We start from the raw sequence: 20,310 nt of genomic DNA on the forward strand, positions 1-20,310 counted from the left end.
ATGGTTTGTGTTAAATCGTTAAAAATTAAGACTTTCTCTCAAGGCAACTTGAGGATAGCTTGTTAGCTTACTTGGAGTTATCTGTATTATTTTTCATGTGAAAATGTTCCTTGGGAAACTTTACATCAAATATTTTTATATATACTAATTGAAAGTGGGTGTATAATAAGTCTTGGTATTTCCATCTCATGAAAGTATGATTTAAAAATAAAAAATCCTGATTTGGGAAGTCAAAAGGAAAAGGTTGTGACATTTTCTTCAGCAGTATAAACACTCTTGTTTTAGAAAACAGCGATTAAGACCTAAAAAGTTGTTGTTTTTCTTAAAAGAATCTTCTGCTTTCATCCATCTGTATGCCCACAGAAAGATAACATATGGTGTTCATATTCTATAGATGATAAACTATTGCCTACAACCCAAAATGCAGTTAATGTATTTTATTTAGAAATACTACCTTCAGCTATAGCTCCCCTGTTTTGTTTTCTATAAGGAATTACTTGACAGCATCTTGCTACCAATAGCTGGACTTCTCTTTTACAGATTTGTTGCAAGGTGTTAGGAAAACAAGTTTTATTCTTTTTTCCTTGCATCTGGGGAGGTATCTGAAGTGCCACAGCAGAAATGGTTTATCTGGTTTGTAAATTCTTTCCCGTCTAAGAATTACTGTGTTACTTCACTTCTAAGCAGAAGGCATTTGGTTCAAAACTGTCATACTGACATGGAAAGTGAAATTTAAGTACACCCTTAGTATCTAAGAACTTCTGTTGTGGTTTTGTAGCGCATACAAGCAAAACAGTTTAGTTCTGTGCCTTATGGGAAACAAGGCAAAGCATAATAAGAGGAACAAAAGAGTCAATGATGCGTCTCCCTGTGCATATCTGTCCTTTTCTTCTTGAGAGACTACGACGTCCATGAGGTGGTTCAGCATCATTCTTTGTGTTTCTTCAGAATTGGAAGGAACACATGCTTTGAGATGTCTGTTACAGAGACACTGGTTTACTTTTGATATCATAATATCATGACTTGCTTTGCCTTGACCATGCCTGTTACCTTAAAACAAAATCCGTGCGATACAGAGCTTTCCAGCAGCCTACTCCAGGGTTTAGCTGTCTTTACTGTCCAAAGGCTTCCTAACCTCTTCTCTAGATCTTTCTTTTGCCGTATAAACCCATTTCTCATGCTTAGGCCAAGTATTAAAGGAGCAGAATGGATTCCCTCCCTCTGTAAAATAGTGAAGGGCTATTGCAAGGAGAGGATGAAGCCCCACTTACTCTTCTCAAGTTCACTAAATGGCACTTTTTCTTTTAATCAGCCTGTCTTCTTGCTGCCCGCCCTCACCTTTCCTTTCTTCGTGTCCAAAGTTGACTGTAGAAGTTCAGCATGCTCTCAGCTGAGAGCTTGCTCATGTGTACTACAGAACAATGAAAACTTTGTTCTCCAGGATGTGATCCTGATAACCCAAGATACCAGTATCCTGCTGTGATGGTGCGTTTTTATTGCAGACTAGCACTGATGCATACTTTGCCTCTTATCCTTTCCAGGACTGAGCTTCCTTCTGAAGAAGGGCTTTGTCGGTTTTTCCCTAGACTATATTTGGATTGGATTACAGCTGAATATGGCTTTGCACTTTTCCTTATAGAATTGTGTGGTTTTTCACTCCTTAAGCACATTGCTGTCTGTCTCTTCCTAATCTGTTATGCCTACAAATCCTTCACGTTGTGTGTGAAAAGTTGCTTGGTACCCAAGCTGCCAGGCTGTGCGCTACCAGAGCTGCCTGAGGGACCCCTGCTTTATATATGCTTTGAATTTGGCTACCCCAAGTATGACTTTTTCCCAGCGTGTTTGGATCTGTTTTACCAGGTTACCTAGACCTCAGGATATAAAACTTTTGCTGTTCTTCTCCTACACCTAAGGCTAATTTACCTTGTCACAGAAGGAAGTTAAATGGATTTGACACAGTTCTCCTCTTGAAGAAGAGAACATGCTCGCTGTTATTTCTCTCCTTTTTATGTTCTTGAAGATAATAATAATTTATTATTTGTTCCAGTCTGGAATTCCCAGGGGTGTGTGGGAAGAAGTCACGTTAGTGCTTTCATAGTTGTCCAAGTCTTCTTTTTCCTATTTTTAACCGTAAAAGCTTGTTTTGCCCTTTTCAAATCTTCAAGTGCATTGCCTGTTTTTCAAGTTTTTAGTGCTTTGTGATTGCTAGTGTGCAGCCTAGTACCTGAGGATGAAGTTTCTCAGGGCCAGCTGAATTAGAAATAACTACCGTATTGGTTTGCTTTCAGATTTGGTTTTTGGTTATTTTTTTTTAGTGCATCCTGTTTTTTATAACTTGCTGAACTTTCATATTTCTTTTTTTTCTTCTTTTTTTACAAAGAGCAGTAATAATTCTACCAGCTGCCTGAATGCAGTTGTCCCTGCTAGTGAAGACCTGAAGCAATTAAGGCATCAGATGTTACAGCCTCTTTAATGCCACCTGATGATAGCTTTGTCTTTATGAGAAGCAGCCATGAGGGGTTTTTGTCATACTGTGTGTTCATGGCTAGGTGGGGATTTTTTTGTGCATTGGCCTTTTGATTTCTTCCCTGTGCAGTTATGCTTGTCTTTAAAGCTTCCACAAGGAGAGACTTCACACCCTCTGAAGAAAGGGACAGGTCCCTTCCATCCTCTTAGCTGGGTCAGCTTGTGATTTTTTTGTCTCTTAATGCTATTTCATTAACTTAACAGCTTACTGAACTCCCTGTTCCTTCAAGCCTGTTTCTCATGAGTTCTAGCTATGGATTTCTGAGTTTTTATCAGTTTGTGTTTTTCTAGTTTGTCTTAATTCCTTTCCTCGTATGGTATCAGGAAGACTGTTTTCTCAGATGCATTTGCATCCCTTTTTCTCTTCACTTTAGCTCAAATCCAGAAGAACATCTCTGCTTGTTGCTTTCTCACCTTGTGCATCATCATTTGGTTCCCAGGTCTTGTTTGAATGTCAGTGGTATGGATAGAGACTATCTAGATAAATATCAGGATATTAAAGGTCTCTGTGATAGTAGTCGAAACATCTAATTCTGTCGGCAGTTAGAAAAGGTCGTGTCTCATTTCTGTGATCACCCTATTAACATCTTCCCATCTTCTATCATTACTTAAAAGCTTTCAAGAGGACTATCCTTCTCGTTTGTTCCAGTGCTTAGAGCAGCTGCTTATGTCCTTGTTCTTCAAAGCGCTGCTCTCAGCTCTTTTCCATGTTCCCCTTCCTCAATGTGCAATATAATTTCATTAATACGTGTGGAGCTCCTGCTCATGGATCCAAACTACTGGATTCCTCTCACGTAGACTACTAAAATGGTTCTTATGACTCTTAATTGTTAATGATCTGTCTGAAATTTGAAAGAAAGAAAAGGAGGAAAAAAAAAATACACCCAAGAAATTTCCATATCTGATGGGATTATAAATCCCCTTGGCAATACAGCCTCCTACCTGGGAAGAGATTAATATTCACGTGAATAATATACATGCATCCTACAGCACCATGAGTCAGAGAAATGTCGTATTTTAATTAAGACTTGACGGTTATAAAAAGGCACAGAAATTTGTAACTATGCATGTTAAAAGAAAAGAAAAAAAAAGCTTTTTGGTGGCATGCACTCCCCCCCCCTTCAGTTCTGCTGTTTTGGTTTTTTTCTCTTGTGTTTGTGAAGAAGAAACTTAATTATGCCAGAATCAAACTAGGGTTCTCAGCCCTGGAGGAATGACTCAATAATTCTCACCTTCACACTTAGAACTTTGACTACAAAGGGGGATTAATTGATAGCTCATCTGCTGCAGTCCTTCTGTGAGAGCTTCTTTTCCAGAAGAACAAACACACATCTATTGCATCTGCAACTTCTCTAACCAAAATAGCCTTCAGCTGGGGACTTGGCTCTGTGATTTTTAAAGTTACACGAATCTGAACGTAAGTTTTGTAAAACAGAAGGATTGGCAGAGCGGAGAAGAGCAAAAATTCAATCAAATTATCCAGTTGTCTCTCCTACCAATTATTTTCAATATATTTAAGTATTACGAGAGGGTGTGGGGTCTTGGATTATATCCATTTACATTGAATTTGTTTACAGGAGAAGAAACCTTATGCATAGTTTTCCTCTTTTGTGTCAGGAATTTAAATACATCAATTTACTCATTTTCTTTTCAAAACCAAAGTCAGTGGGCAGTGTTTCCTACTTGTTTTTTCTTCTTCTAGATGCGATTTTATAGTAATTATTTTAATTTTTGTCTTTGCCTGTTAAATAATAGCCTGTTCTTTTTGGCTGCTATGTAACTAGATCATATACTGATGCAGTTCATGACATTGTTTTTCTGGAATATGATAAGCACCAGCAGTGGAAGGACTAAGTGTCTGTTCTCCTTTAGCCTTACAGGTACCTAGTCATACCCTTAGTTTTATTTTCCTGTGCCCCATAGCTTCACAGTCAACACTTCTGATCAAGCACCTGCAAACACCTAAAAACCACCAGGGCCTCACTTTTAAAAGCCCTGGTCCAGGGAGGTTGTGTACTGGTATTTTGGAGTCTGAAGCCCAGTTTTATTTATTTTGGGAAAGCAAGCTGTTGGTGTAAACCACCGCTATTTCCATCTTACACAGCTGTAGGATGCTCTCAAGAGCCCTTTGGACTTCCACAGTTAGTGGGGAGACCAGCAAGACACCAGCTGGTTCCAGTTTTGATTGTTAGTTTGGTTTTAACTCACCTGCCTCACCCTACTCCTAACATGTGAATCCAGGTCCTCTGATTTTAAACCTATGTACTGTACATGAGCCCAGATGGCTAGTGGAGGACACGCCTGCTTTAAGCCAGTCACAAAAGGATTGGAAACTACCCTTTTCCATCTCTCATGAACTGTACAGTCCATGCAATAGTTTACTTTTGGCATTTTATTTCTCTTAAGCTTTGTTGCCTAGGTGTCTTTTTATCAGTCCCGTGAAGATGAGTAAGCTCTGCGTTTTCAAAGCCTCCCACGCAGTGGCAATGAAACAAACTGAAGCACTGTGACTCTAACAGAGAGTTGCTAGAAATTTCTCTTCATACAGGAAAACTGCATCTCCAGTCAAATATCTTATTTCTTTTTCACCTATTTTCTTTATGAAGGTTATCTTAAACCTCCACCAAAATACCATCATTGCTAATCGAATTTCGCAGGGATCGGGGTTGTTGGGGACTTGCAGAGCACCCTTGTGGACATGAAATCACTGTTCCTGCATGAGAGATCTGTGTAGGTAAGGCATGACCCAAAGGTCACTGCTAGCTGTAGGTAGAGACTGTTGTCAGGTGGCTGTGCTCACAAGGGCACTCAAAAATGCTTTCTGCACACCTTATCTATAAAACGCGTAAGTGACTTTCAGATCCCTTCTGGACTGCATAATGGTAATTATTTAGAAAGCATTTGTATTTAAAAATGCAAAAGTACTGGAGCTGTTCTACTACCTCTGCATGCTGTAAAGTCTTATTTCACTGTGTTGCATCCGAGTTTGCAGGCTGGCAAGACTTGTGGGACTCCCCAAAACCCATTTTGTCTTTCCCCAGGCAGTTGTTAGTGCATGACTTCCTGATGCTTGAGCAACTTGTGTCTGTTGCCCCCTCTGGTTCCCTCTCTGCAAGGAAAAGTTCAGCCTACATGATTTACTCAGAGGAGGAGAAGCTTCTTTTATCCTCAGGTCTCTTAAATACAATACCTATTCGCATCTATTTGGAATAAAATGCATGTTTATTACTCCTTACTGGGATTCTTTGATACCTACTATCATTTTTTAACCTGCTTTACAGCGAAAGTTCACAATTATGTTACAGCAGAGACATGTTTGTATGCACAGAGGAAAATAATAATGTGCCTTCATTAGCTGCTGTTGTTATCAGAAAGCTACTTAAAAATCACGTTATCTCCAAAAATCAGTAGGCTTGACCTTTTTAGAGTAGTTACGCTAAAATTAAGAGAAATACTCTCTTGTAGGGTAATGTGCTGGTCAGAAACACTTTCCATAATTGACCCCAGCAGCTATGAGCCTGTTAAATCATTAACAGGATTTTCTGCAAGCTTCTCTGAACATAGCACTCAACTGGTAGTTCTGACACTCAACTTCCATTCACCTCTGCTAAAAAGCAGTTTTGGTGTTGATGGTCTGTATTCCACAGACGCAGGACGTCTGTCACCTCCTGCGACAACAGGTTCCTCCATATCTTCCTGTTGTTCATTGGAAAAATAAAACCAAACAAAATTGAGGAGTTTTCTAGCATTAACAGGAGTCTGCAGGGTGGATACCTAACTTTCCTATAAATGCTGTTTTTACTTTTTCACTGCAAACTTCCTGTGGGCTTGCAAGACCAGGGGTAGCCTCCATAAGAAGGCAAAGAATCCTGACACGTTTTTTCTTTCCCTGTAGTTTTATTTAGGGCTATAGCTTTGCTTCTCTAGTTTTGTACTGTAAACTCTAGACACCTGTAAGTCAAAATTCATACGAAGCCTTTGAATGGGAATCCAAGTGCAATTTACTCTTCTTCCAAGGTTTATTCCATTGATTTGCTTATAAAGAGAGGAAACGTTTATGCAACATCTGGAACACAGTTTACAAACACAAGGTGATCCACTATTGGGTGGATCTTGTACTTTGTGCCAGCACTGCACATTAAGTTCAAGTAGATCTGTTTGGCTGAACTGTGCTTTTCTTCTCTGACTTGTAAAGGTCAAAATGATACTACTGGAAGGCGTGTGGGTAGTCTGCCATTATATGTATTTTTTTTTTACTTGAAACGTTTTGTGTGTGAGTGTTTGACTTCTGGAGTGAAGCTGGATGGAAAGTGCCTGCTGGTTTTGCAAAGTGTGGAGGTTTTTTGGGGTGGGTGGGGGGTTAGACTTTGGGATTTTGACTTTTTGAGAGTGACTGGGATATGACAGATGGGAGAGCCCACTGTGGAAGAGCCGGTATTTTAAGCTATACTACGTCTAGAATGAGGGGGGAATAGGACTCTGGTTCCGCATCTAAACTGGGCAATACTGAGATTTTAACCTAGGTTTCCGACAGCTTGTGAATTTCTTCTAGGAAATCACTTTTCCCTGTGCTCCCTCACCTGTTCGGACATCTTAGACAAGAGAAATACTCCTGTTCAAATTCATCATTGTCCTATAAATCAGATTTTTAATTCTTGACAAATTGGTGTTTTCTAAAGGAAAATGTGACTTGGTCACCTTCCTTCCTCCCCATGGAAGGTGGCACCTCTGCTCGTCAGAGAGCAAGATGTGGGTAGCAGCATTGGGCTGGCAGTGGGGATAGATGACCTATGTCTTACATGGCTGCCAGGTTCCCAATCAGACTGCATACCCAGAATTGCTGCCTTTTTGTCTCTGGCATCATTTGTCTTAGGCAGTCTGGTTGCAGCAATGTCTGTTGTTGTTATCTCCAGAATTGAATTACATGTTGCAGGCTGAAGGAATTATCTGTGTGCCCAGAGCACCTCTGAACCAGGGTGAACTGCAGTAAGCCCTTTTCCGCTGCCTGGTGCTGCCCAGCTTGCATTCACATGTGTACCAAGACTCATCCAAATACTTCGTTGCACAAGTGCTTTTCTTTTCCGAAGCCCTGCTGCTGCAGTTGCCTAAAGCTTTCAGGAAAAATGGAAACCAGACCTGTTTGGAGAGTGGACCAAGTCCTCTATATGGTATATTTCAAAGACTGTATGGTAATACTAAAAATGTTGGAGATGAAGTGATCATTGCTGCCTTAGCATAACTCCCCTCTTTGTTTTGGGGGTGTAATGGCAGAAAGAATTACAGAAGTGTGCTCTACTGATAGAGACTTTTATCTGCTGTGGAGTGGGGCACAGAAACCTGTGGTGTCCTGACCATGGCATGCATGATGCTCATCAATAGAAATGGAGAGAGATTCATCTGGCATTGGAGTAAGTCAGTTCTTCCTGCTCTGAATAGGGGTGCAATGGGAAAGGTGGGTGGGGGGACTCCTACCTGCCACATACGCAGCCATTAAAAATAGCATTGGCTGTTGGGAGAGCCAGACTTCACACTCTTATTTTTAAGGCTCTGTGTGGGAGGAGGGGATATTTCCCAGTGTTGTGTATTACTGAAGCAATCTGTGCAAGAAATGCTGCACCGGAGAGATAGCAGTGGGCTTTGGCTTACAAAGCACAAGTCTTGGGGGAGAGATGAACTAACTAGCACAGGCTGAGAGCATCATAAATGAAATGTTAACCCTTCATGAAGTGTTAGAAAACCCTTTGAATAGCATCATAACTTCATAGAAGAAGGCAGTGGGTCAGAAAAAGGGGTTTAGTGCATGACAGTTTTGTCTTTTAGTGTTGTTTTTCCTTGTTTCTTGTTTGTCAGGCAGCATAGTTACACAACTTGTTTAGATGCATGCTTCTGAGCTAATTTCTGGAGTTGTGTAAGGTTTGTTTAACTGGAGTCTTCTCGTATCATGCATCTGTCTTTAAAAGGATTGCTTTTCCTCCCCCATTGTAAAGGTGGCATTTGGAAGTCAGAGTCCTGTTATTAATGCTTAATGTAATGCCTGAAGCTAGCAGGACTCCAGTTCTGGCTGGTGCTACATAGGTTATAGAATAGAGAAGCACTTGAATTTTATTTTCAATTATTTTAATGTATTTAATTTATAGAATTAAAGCCAATTGAAGGTCTTCTGGTACAGCAAGTGAATGCTGCTCATGAGAATGTAATTCTTGGCAGGTGATACAAGAACTTTCTTTGCATCCAAACTCCTTTCTTGGCATTTGGAACAGGACTTTTAAGCCATGTCATGGCCACCAACAAGCTGTCTGCTTGTATTCACAGTCTGAACAATTTTGTGACATTGTGGAGGACTGACCTGGGCCAAGCTGTGTGTTCATTTCTATTGCTTTGATGGTTAATCGCTGGAACTTTCAGGAGGGCTTTTTGGTGGTCTGGTCTCATTAGAAACCAGTGTGTGGTAAAAGTGGGACAGGTTCTTCCCCTTCTTGGCTTTTGAATCTGTAAAATGCCTGCAGCCTTTCCTGGTGACCTGTGAGCTGGGTTTGTAACATACATCCTCTGCTGAAAGGCTCTTGAGAACATCAAGGTACGGCATATCTGTTCTGCAGGGAGAATTTCCTGAACATATTGGCACCTTCATCCTTTCTGTGATATAAAACTAAAGATAATTTAGGCATAAAGCTGGAATGAAATCCCAAATGTAGCTTGGGATTGTCACCTGTTCTCAAGCATGCAGGTACCAGATGCTAGAATGGCTGTCGTAAGTCTGAGTGCTAATTTATTGGGGTGCTGTAGGCAGCAAGTCTCTTGCCATACAGGGTGGCTTGTGCCTTCAGGCTTGCAGGATGATGTGGTACCAGGTGATCAGTGGTGCTACTCTCTGGCCTATGGGACTGTCCTGCTAAAAACAAGAGGATCCTGTTTAAGCCACTCGTATGCGCTGGATGAGGAAGAGAGAAGGAAGGGCTGTACGGGCTGCCTTTAGGCTCATTTAGTCTGCCCTCACTAGCATGGGTGTAGAAACAATTGGGAAAGAAAGTTGCTGCCTGGAAAATGGGGTATTAGTGCAGACAGTAATTGCATGCTGCTTTATATTCAGTGCTACGCTGTGACATACCAGGTGGGCAGTAGGTCTCATCTGCCTGTATTTCCATCATATGTCTAATATGCCATGTAGGAAGCCAGCAAATTTTTTGAAGAAGATGGGGACTATTGCAAAAATTACAGAGTAAGTTAGAGAAGTGGGAGAGGGGACACTGGAGAAGCCCTGGCAAGGGAGATGCTGAAGGTGTGAGATGAGACCAAGTAAGTATGGCTCAGCTTAGCAGACGGGAAGCTGAGAGTGGATGTTGCTGCCATGTACTAATAGAGCATGGGAGTAAACATTGGCAAGCTTACAGCTATTTAAGATAAAGGTTAATGTTAGCACAAGAACAGAAGGTTATAAGCTGGTTATGAACAAACCCAGGCTAAAAATCAGAAAGTGATTTTCTAATTGTTAGTGAACAGCTTCCAAATGGGTTTCTTTGCCCTTTCTGTTTCTAATTAATCTAAACTCTTGTCTGTTTATGAAAGCTATTGTATGACAGTCACTTGTGGGAGCAAAGAATGGGACTTCATCATCCAGAAAGTCTCTAAGTAGGCTGTGAGAAATGCCCATGGACCCACAGCCTCCATAACTATTTTACACAGCATGGCCTCCCTGTGCTTACGCTGTCCACCTCCCTGCCGCTTTGCAGGACCCTGTGGGTTTCAGAGCACAACCAGAGGTGCGTAGGAGAGGTTATTTGCTACTTAGATGCTGTCAGTGATATAGAATTGTGAAAATCACATTGCAGTCCTTCTTGGATGGCTTTTCCATGCAGTTGCACAATAGATATTAACGATGCTAGACAGGGAGAGGGTTCAAGTATTGTACTTGAAGAACAGTACTTATTAGTGACTCATGCCTGGTAATGAACCTGTCATAGATATAATTTTATTTTCTGACAAATGTTCAAGTGGTAATAGTTTTTAGAAAATATAGTGTAGTTTGTAAACAGGCTTATTCTTAAATGAGATTTCTAAAATTCCTCGTGGAATTTCAGTTGCTTATTTAGACAGTAAATTGCAATTGAACCTTTGGTCATTAAAAGTTTTTAAAAGCTAATGCTGGAAAATTATTTTGTAGGAGAGCTTGAAAAGCAAGGGAGTATCAAGGCAGAATTGGCTTTGCGCCCTAAAAAGGAGATACTAGAGCTAGTTGGGTATTCAGATTTAGCTGTGAACTGATAAATCTATTTAGCCTCACTTTGGTTACTTTAAGAAGTTACATATAGAAATAAATGAAAATTGAGATTGCTTTATGTAAAAGACCAGTTTATTTTAACCGTATTTCCATCTGTTTTTTATTTTTGTTAATGAGTCAATATTCACCTTGTATTTTAAAATAACACACATGTTTTGGAGAAACTGTTATTGAGAAACAGAGAGTGCTAAATTCTATTGCAATTTATTTAAATTTTTCTATTTTTATTCAGTGTATCTTGTTAGTGAAGCAGATTGAAATGCATGCAAGTGTTTTTGTGATATCTCATATAACGGGTACTTGAAGGATCCAGTTTTGTCTACACAAAACTGTATAGATTGGCTGGTGTATTCACTCTGAATTTTGTTATGCCTAATTTAAGGAATTTAATTTAAAGCAAGTACAAGTCTCCTTCATATTTAGTGACACGGATACATGTTACTCATCCTAATTAAATCACACTAATTTTAGCTCACAGTAGTAATAGCTAGTTAATACACAACAGTGTGCAGCTGCTAGAATCATCCCTTTTTAACCCTGTCTTTACATCCACCTCTCCTCATTTGGGTGTGTTCTGGTCAGTCTACTTGCCTATCCTGTCACAGTCTTGTTGAAGGGGCTAATTGGCCTCCCAGACGCTGGGCTTAGGTCAGCTATGTAATCAAAGCCTGCCTTGTAGTACAAATTTCATCCCCTTGCAGATGCTTTCTCAATCCAGTTATTCTCAGTTTTTGTTTGCATTAAATTTCCTTCCCTGTCCCTTCCAGTCAGGGGAGCAGACTGACTGGATTTCTAGACACAGTTAATCCAGGACCATTCTGCAGAGCCTGACAGGCGTTTTTACTGGGGGTGTGAAAGCTGTGTCTGGGCTTATTAATACGAGTATGATTGCTGGAGATCAGCTTTGTCAGAGGTACAGTGGGGCAATGCCCCTTTTTTCTTGTTCAGTGCCTATATTAACAGTGTCCTCAGAGACTGACAGAGGCTTATATGTGGACCATAACAATTATTTATGGGGTATTTTGGCTTGTTAATCAACTGCTGCCTTCTGCAGGGAATATAAATACAGAAGTTATTCCTGCCTAAGAGAAAAGCGTATTATTTAAGGCAGAAGTCATAAAAAGGAAGGTAGGGGAGTAAAATGTATTTTTAACTTGCTGCTTGAATGTTGGTGCATCTGTGGCAAATGAGGAAGAAGGTGCTGGTATAGGGGACAATCTGTCAGCAAAGGTAGCTGGGCAGTGCTCCATCAGGTCATTAGTTGTAACTCCTCTGGCATGCTATTACATGATGCTGGACAAGCCATGTTGGCTTTTGAAAAGGGTTTTTCCGTTCTCTCTCCTTCTGATCCAGGAACTGATTTCTGGTTATTTGATCTAAGATTCTGGAAATGAGCCATCAGAGCAGTAAGAGAAGTCGCTGGAAGCCAGACTTCACAGTGTTTGTTACACTCCAAACTTGATTACTCTGAAAAATGGGGGTTTTGTTGTCTTGGGATGGCTGTCCAAACAGAGAAGGTCTTAACCTGACTCTGTCCTCATTCTTCAGTTGTAATAGAGACTTTCTCACTTCACAGGTATGCTATGAAAACACCAATTAGTGCTTGAATTACTTGAGCAATATGGTGATGAGTGCATAGAACACTCCTTAGCCCCCCTGCATTGAACAGTGGTGTAACTGCATGTAATTTTAGGGCCTGGCTGTGATACAGTAAATACTGCGTGCAGTCATGCTTTGAATAACACGAAGAAAACAATATTAAACAGTTTCTTGCTCAGTGAGCAGTAGAATACCCACTCTTCTTCCTGAGAAAGAGGCTTACCTGCACTGGAAAAAGAATCCACTTTTAAGTTCATACTGGGTGCTACCCTGTAGGATCAAGGCATTGAATTCCTGTAGCCACATCCTTGGATGCTGGACCTGTGTTTCTGCAGAATGCATGAATAGTTGTCAGAGACCATTTCCCTGTTCTCACTGTCAAGCCCAGGTAGGAAAACATGCTCAAAAGCATTTGAACTAAGCTGTTATGTTGTGGACAGCTGGGTTGTCATGCAGACCATCTGTGGGGAGCATGTACGTGTTAGCAGGTACATGTGTTACCTTGTGGTTCCCTACCTGAGACAAGCTCTGGAATGACAGAGGTAAGGAGCAATAAAGCCAAGACCCAGGCAGTATGTGAAGAGATTAACTAGACCATCCATCTTCCTCATAAGCATCTCTGAAAAATGCATTTACTCTTTCTTGTTAAAACCTTCTGGGATGGAGATTTTGTAGCTTCCACACTCATTTAGACTTATGATTAAAAACTTTTCTAGATGTCTAACCTAGCTTTCCACTGCTGCAAGTTAAGCCTGTTGTTTATCTGTATTTACAATAGAAATGCTTAATAGTTTACTTCCCTTGTGCTTGTCACAACTAGTTTGTGTTTGAAGGCTGTTACATCTACCTGAGATCTATATTTCACAGCATCTGCAACTTCTCTTTCCCAGGTTTCTTGATCAAAAGCAATTACTGCTCTAACCAAGAGTATAATTGAGTATAATTTCAGGTTTTTCCACCCCCAACACATGCCTATGCTCAGATGCCTCTGCATTTTAGTGATGCTGATTATTTAATTAGATGTGCAATTAAGACATTGATTGTAATTTTCTAATTTCACGAAATACCAAGTCCTTATGTTCTGGATACCATTAGGAGGAAGAGAGATGTAATTTGAAGGAGGAAGCAGCAGAGGGAGAGTTTTCTCTGCTATAGATGCTTTCTCACTGCCTGTTGACCTAAGGTATTCAAGCTGACTCTAGCTTTAAAAGCCAGATTTACAGCTGTTTCTGAAATGTGGGCATCCAGATAGTAAAATTTTTGAGTCAGCTGAGTTGCAGGGCAGGAGCTCAGATTTGCTACAAGTTCATCTGCCTGTACTTCTGGATTAAAAATGGTGAATGGATGCTTCAGTTAGGAAAGGGCTTCCATGCTTTTGGATAGGCAGCCAGAACACAGGGCAAGAGCTCTAGGGGCATTCACTCTATGATTTTATGATCCTATAATTCAGTTGGTTTGGGGAGCATGTTTAAGGAAGGTGTTGTGTCTGTAATTGCTGGGGCACAGGGAGACAATATGCTGCTCCGGAGCCCGTCACCTGAGAGAGCTCTGCTTTTAGTGTCTCAGTCTTGAGTTTGAAGGCTGGTGTGGGCTGTGATGAGCTGGTTTGTCATTGTCTCGGCAGCAGCTTCTGGAGGGAGCGTGGTTCCTGGGAGGTAAGGCTTGTTTGTGCCCTGAAGTGTCTGGCAATTACCAGATGAGGAACAAAATACCCTTTTCTATGAAGTGCTAGGTGACAGAGCCGATAGTATTTGATTTTGTATCCCAAAAGTTCAGAGTGTGAACACATACATGGAGACAAGAAAGGGGCAAGCAGGTTTAGCTTGTGCATTTGAAGAGCTGTCTCACATCACTCAGAAAAGGTTTTGTTGTGAGTGACACTGATGACTGTAAACAAATAGAATGGAGGAGGATTTTAATCTGAGCTTTTCTAATTTTATGACCAACACTCCCTTAAGGGTTTCGCACCTTAAGATTTCCCATTTCAGACTAGATCTGTTCTAGCCCATGGAGGAGTTTTTTGACTGGAGTGTCAGCAGCAGCAGCTGCTGAGGGAAGGGTATGAGAGGTCTCACTGTAGGCAACTCTAATTTAAAGTCTCTGACCAATCCCTACCTGATAAAGATAAGGCTAAACTGTGAGGTGTAAGAGGTTTGTGTCTCTACAAAAACGTCAGTGCTGTGCTAACTCATAACCTTATAAAAATCCCACTCCTTAAGTCTTACTACATCCTTGGCCTTGGAAATACCCGTTATTCTGATGTGAAAGGCTTTGCTTCTGTTAATTCAGGAATGTTCATGTCTTGGGGTCCGGTGGACATCCTTACAGTCAAGTAATGTTAACATGAGTGTAAACATCTTTCCTATGAAGACCAGTCAGCCAGTGGTTTGGTCTCACCTAGGCACAACAAATGGACTTATCTTGACTGTCTTTGGAAGGTAAGCAGTCCAAATATCTCTGATCTATAGCAGGTTTTTCAGCGTGCCAGTGCTATTCTTGTTATCTTTCTGTAAACCAAATAATTCAACTTTTACAAAAAAAAACACCTTCTGTAAGGAGGGAGAACTTTTGAGCCTTGGGGGAAGATTATCTCCTTCCTTTTTTTTCCTCGAGTGTTTCAGGGCTAATGCCTGGCCAGTTTCCCAGGTGCTCGCAGGGTGCTGTAGGAGGTACCTGTGCCTTTGTTCCCCTCTGAGCATACAGGTTGCTCTTGCACTTTGCCTTACCCTTTCCTAAAGGGAAAAGAGAGAATCAGTGCTTTGAATGACACGTTCTTAAAGAAATATGTTCTTTCATCTGAAAGTGACATCTTAAGCATATGTTTCGTAAGTGTGTTCTGGAGCTATTGTAACAACAGAAATGGCATTGACAGGCTAGTTTTAAATGTCTTGGAATATGCAGTCTCTTCTCTTCCAGGCTTCTGTCTCAGCAGCACCGCTTAGGTTGTGGTGATGCACAGCTCCTCAAAGTGTGGTATTTATTGGAGACAGCTGTCAAACAGCAGGAGGTCACTGCTTTTTCATTAACACTTCATCTTTAGACTGCTGATTGACTGGATCTTCTCGAGGCTTTGAAGAAGATAATAAATAGCATGTTTTCACTGCTGAGTCAGTTGACAGGCTTTATGCTGTGTATTTGAACTTCCGAGGTCTAATGCAGCGCTGAACTCAAAATACCTTACTGAGAACTCTGTAGGGAGGGAGGTAGAGTGGGCAGTCGCATTTGGGACAGATGATTCTTATTTTTGTTCCAGTGTTTCAAATGATTGGGTTGCCATTTGTGAGATGAACTAAACCTAGGTGAGAGTTGGACGCAGCTGCTGTTCCAGAGATGCTCTCTCCATTGACTCTTCTCTCTTGTCTCTTCACATTTTTTCCTCTTGTCTTTTTGTTTCAGCTCTCTATATAACATTCTTACTCTCTAGTTTACTTAGCCACCCAATTTTTTACTTCCCCAGGAGCCAGGATGCTAAAATTGTTCCTGCTCGTCTTCCTGCGGGAAGAAGCACTGTGAGTGTGGGAGAGAGAGGAGCAGGACCTGTGCTCGAAGCGTGCTCATTTTCCTTCGGTTAATCCACTCGTGCTCGCGAAGGAATTGCTTACTTTCTACAATTTTATCAGTAATTTAGTACTTTACAGGAAGTTGGAATGAAACAGATAATGAGGATTAAAAAAGAAGAAAGGGTAATGTATACCTCGCAGACATCAAAGCATTTGGCCTATATAGCTGAGCTGGGCTTTATCAGTTTTAATAATTCCCTGCTGGCTCAACCTAAAATTAAAATCTGTTGGTGAATTAAAAGATTTCAATAAGTATTTAAATTTTTAAGTGGGTATTTCTGTAGTAGAAGGCAAATAACTCGGTGCTTTGAGCCTTAAGGTAAAGCACACTCTTTCTAATCGGTTTATTTCAAATGCATGTCGTGTCTATTTTTCCTGATTCTAATCTACATTATTTCCATAAACAAAACATCCCTGAAAAATAGAGCCTGTCTCAATCTTCTGTGTTTAGATGAGGTTTTTTTTGAACGTTTGAAATGTGCAATCTCCCTTGCTTCTGAGGGCACCCATATTTTTGTACCCACATTTTCCTTTCCAGCTCCTTGTGAATCGTGGTGAGGGGTGTGACACCTTCCAGCCCCTCACTGCCTATCTGTCTAGGAGACTTGCTTGTTTTTAACATGTTTTCTTCAATTCCTGTTCTTATAAGGCAGCATGGGAGTATTGGCATTCTATGTAGCAGTGCTTGGAAATCTGCACAGCCTTTTTGGGACTCGGGAGCTGCAGCTGGAGGATTCTGGGGTTTGCCCCAGTGCATCTTTGACTTGGATGTGCTAATGTGTGGTGTTAATGGCTGCAAGGACGGGCAAAGACGAAGGAGGAAAGAGGGAAAGCAGCAATTGCAAGATGAAACTGGCTCCTCTTGTAGTTCGAACTTTTGAAAAAGTAACACGTATAAAAGCTTGAGAGGCTGTTTAATGGATATTTCAGGTGCTCTAGAGCACTAATGTGAATAAGAAAGTGCTGTCTGACAGATGCTTAATTTTTTTTTTTAACTAATGCTGTGAAAAAGACCCCTGGCAAGATCTTTTTTGCCTTATTCATATGCAGAGCTTTGAAGAAACTAAGTGCCGCACAAATCCGGGATTGCATTTTTATTTTCTCAATTGGGCAGTCTTCATCCTTATGTGGATGAATTTGATACGGAGCTTTAGCTCTGAGCTCAAGTGCTACAATTGGTGTGTTTAGTAGCCATCATTTCTATTGCAGTGGAAGCTAGTGCCCTTAGTTGGGTTGGAGCTCTCTTCTCCTGGTGGGGTGCAACCATGTAATGAGAAACTTGGGGTCAGGCTCCTTAAAATCATTTAAAGCTAAAGCACTTCTGAAGATCTGACCTATGGTCCATTCTGCTGCAGCAAGAGACAGTGCAAAAAGAGGGAGGGCTTCCTGGGGGATTGAAGGATATGAGTGACCACAGAGGAACGCTGACCTTGGGGAGGGTCTGAAAGGAGGCTGGTGGTGTGATTTCTGTGCTGGGCTACAAGGGACAGTGCTGTGGCTACACATGGAGAGAGCAGGGGTAAGTGGTGCTGAGACAAAAATATTGTGAACCGTGGCATCAGTCTACTTGTATGAAAACCTTGTGCTTACATCCATCAGAGAAAAGAGCTGATGGGGACACAGCCTGGCTGCTGCCAGCTGAAGCTTCGGGGATGGAGCTGTGGGACCAGAAAGCAGAAGGTGCTGGGAGAATATCCCATGCAGCGAGGACAGGGCTGGAAGCACAGTGATGCTTGTGGGGGAAGTGGTAAATAAAAGATGATATTGGTGTAGGTAAGAGATTGGAGGGGAAGTATCATTCACAGCAAAGCTGGCTCACAAAGAGGTAGGAGGTATTTGAGCAGATGGGAGGATAGCGGCATTTCCACATCTAAGTCATATAGGCCTCTTCAAAATGCCACCCCACCACATTTGTGGGGCAAATAAACGGTGCCTTTGATTCAGGCGCTTCTTGCAGGATGGATGCCTGCCGCTCCTCACTCCTGGGAGAGAAGTGTTGGGAGAACGTGAGTGGATGTGATTCTGTGCACAGCAGTCCTGCAGTCATTCTTTTATGTAACAATGTGACTTTTATTTTGGGGAAACGTGAGATCAATGGGTGTTCAATCCCCCACACTTGTAGCAGAACTCGTACCAGTGTTCCTTGGAAACTGGATGCGATTTTCTTCAGCGAGGGCGTCGCTGAATCTTGTAGGTTAGTCTGGGGGTGAACGGGAGTTACAAAAATAAACATCTATGTCAGAGTTGGGTGAAGAATCTCCTTGGAGCTGGTTGATTGTGTTGAGTCCTGGGCTTTTATCCCTAGCCTGCCTGCTCGGCAATCCTGCAGGATGCCAGGAATCGGGCAGAGTGCTTTTCCAGCGCAGATCGGCTCGCTGCGCTGTACTGCCTGCTCCCGTAATGCCAGAGGAGTGCGTTTTGTCTTTAGTCAGATTGGCTCCATCAGTTCGTGTTTCCTTCTGAATGGATAATAAAGTGGAGAATCATTCCGAGGCGAGGAGTGAAGCGGGGAGGCTGCGTGTGTGAGGAGCTAGGCAGCAAGCAGCTGACGAGGAGGAGTAAAGTAGCAATAGCTGCACAGCTTTCTCTCTGCCTCTGAAGTACAATATTTTCTGTTGAGTCACAACTGAAGAGAAGGATGAAGTTTTAACTGTACTTGGTACTGCCTGAGAAAGGGAAAAGATGCACTGTGGTGCTGAACTAATGAATCTCTGCTGAGGGATACCCCTGGAAGCCGACAGGATTTCTGCATTTTTGGCTTTTACATTCATTGGCTTCTGCTGTTTTTTGCTTTTTGGATTTTTAGTAGCTCTTTGCATTTTTTTTCTTCGCCCTTCAAAATATGCCTTCAACTTTACGTGATTTCTCATCCTACTGCTGCTGTGGAACAGGATACTCTCGGTGCCTTTAACATTGTTTTCTCTCTAACCTGAGATGGGACACCAACAATATGTTTATAATCTCCATGGGGAAAGTTCACTCTCTGGTGAACCTTTAATAAGATTAGGAATCCTTCAGGACTTGTTTTTTCTATGAGAACAAGCTATTGTATTCTGTAGTTTTCTATTAATTCTATACATTTCCTTTACATTTTAGCCTTGTATTTTATTTTGAACCAGCAAGGTAAGTGAATGATTGGATTGAATGGAATGATTGGAATACTTGCCTACTGCAAGCAGGCAGCAACCAAGAACTGTTCTTTATTTTCAGAGTGCACTCTGTGTGTGTGTGTGTGTGTGTGTGTGTTTACTTTAGTGACAGCTAAACAGCTCCATAGGAAGCTGACTGGGTTTAAACACGTGCTTTGTAGAAACAATTTACTCTTAGTACATTTATTTGTATGCTGTATTTCTCAGTTTTTGTGTTCACCCATTAGTCACTAATTGTAGATGTCTTATTGCTGCTCTAATCAAAGTAGTGTCTGTTTACTTCTCATACTTCTCTGTTGGGAGGGTTTGTTTCTCAGCTGGAATTTGACATCAAAATCACTATGTGAAGAAGAGTTAAAGGGAGAGGGATTTGGGGATAAGTTAGATTTGGTCACTTGAAAAGCAAATAGACTTGAGAGTTTTTGGCTTGATTCTTCATTAAATGTCACTTAAAACAGGCTTGCTTTTAACCCACGGTGTTTGTCACTGGCCTGATTTCCTGTGCCGAGAAGCTTGTGAGTTGATGAGATAAAATGACTGGCATGCAGGAGCGATGAGGGTGCTGTACAAGCTCATGAATCAGAGCAGATGGTGTGACTGTTTCAGATATCTTTTCAGTTTTCATTCCTTTTATATGGGCAGCTTTCCTTTGCCAGTGGGGTGAGCCTTTGGGGGATGAACATCAAGACTTAATACAGTATGCTAAGGTCTTCTGTCCTCAAGATGAAAAGGGGAAAGCTTATAGAAGTAAAGCTGCAGTTTTAGCCCAGGAGGATTTTAGTTGCAGAGCGCTGCAGTTAAGCAGCAGGAGCTGGAAAACCCTAATTATTCCATCAGCTGCCTACGTTACCTTCACCCAGCCTGGATGAACGCTGCTGAGTGTCTGCTCTAAAGGAGTCACATCAGAAGCAGTGAGCAAAATCATATAGCACCAGTCCATACCACAGCTGTGCTCGCACTGCCCTGACAACAGAAGTTGGGTCTCCTAATTTCTCACCGTGTGTTAGTACATGTTGCCTGCCCTTCCCCACCCTGAGTGTCCCTGTGAGCTGAGGTGCTGTTAACTCAAAAAACAGCTCCAGGGAGTAATCAGAGTTTTGAGAATATTCCTAAGGATGAGTGTTTCCTGGAGGTCCTTATCAAAAATGTAGCACACCATTGCTTCAGCGCTGGATTGTAAATTGGATTACAAGTAGAG

The 20,310-nt window shown here is 41.5% G+C and overlaps 1 protein-coding gene and 1 long non-coding RNA gene across 5 annotated transcripts in view; both read left to right on the plus strand.

Moving 5' to 3' along the window:
• UNC13B (unc-13 homolog B) overlaps window positions 1-20,310 on the plus strand; it is a 212,763-nt gene that overhangs the window by 83,194 nt on the left and 109,259 nt on the right. Inside the window, exon 1 of one of the 4 annotated variants that reach the window (XM_061477261.1) lies at window positions 18,453-19,086. The exons of the other annotated variants lie outside the window; for them this stretch is intronic. The gene's annotated coding sequence lies outside the window, so the exon portion shown is untranslated. Of the gene's footprint in view, window positions 1-18,452; window positions 19,087-20,310 lie in introns of those variants that run through there. 4 annotated transcript variants of the gene reach the window in all.
• On the plus strand, window positions 14,034-15,510 carry LOC133281561 (uncharacterized). The gene is made up of 3 exons (XR_009747541.1): window positions 14,034-14,162; window positions 14,779-14,841; window positions 15,305-15,510. It is a non-coding gene; the product is annotated as an uncharacterized LOC133281561 (long non-coding RNA).

Source organism: Pezoporus flaviventris, unplaced genomic scaffold (assembly GCF_033815535.1).
Source record: "Pezoporus flaviventris isolate CSIRO_AGI_PZ_B2104156 unplaced genomic scaffold, CSIRO_AGI_Pfla_v1 ptg000100l, whole genome shotgun sequence".
In the NCBI taxonomy this organism is placed as follows: domain Eukaryota; kingdom Metazoa; phylum Chordata; class Aves; order Psittaciformes; family Psittacidae; genus Pezoporus; species Pezoporus flaviventris.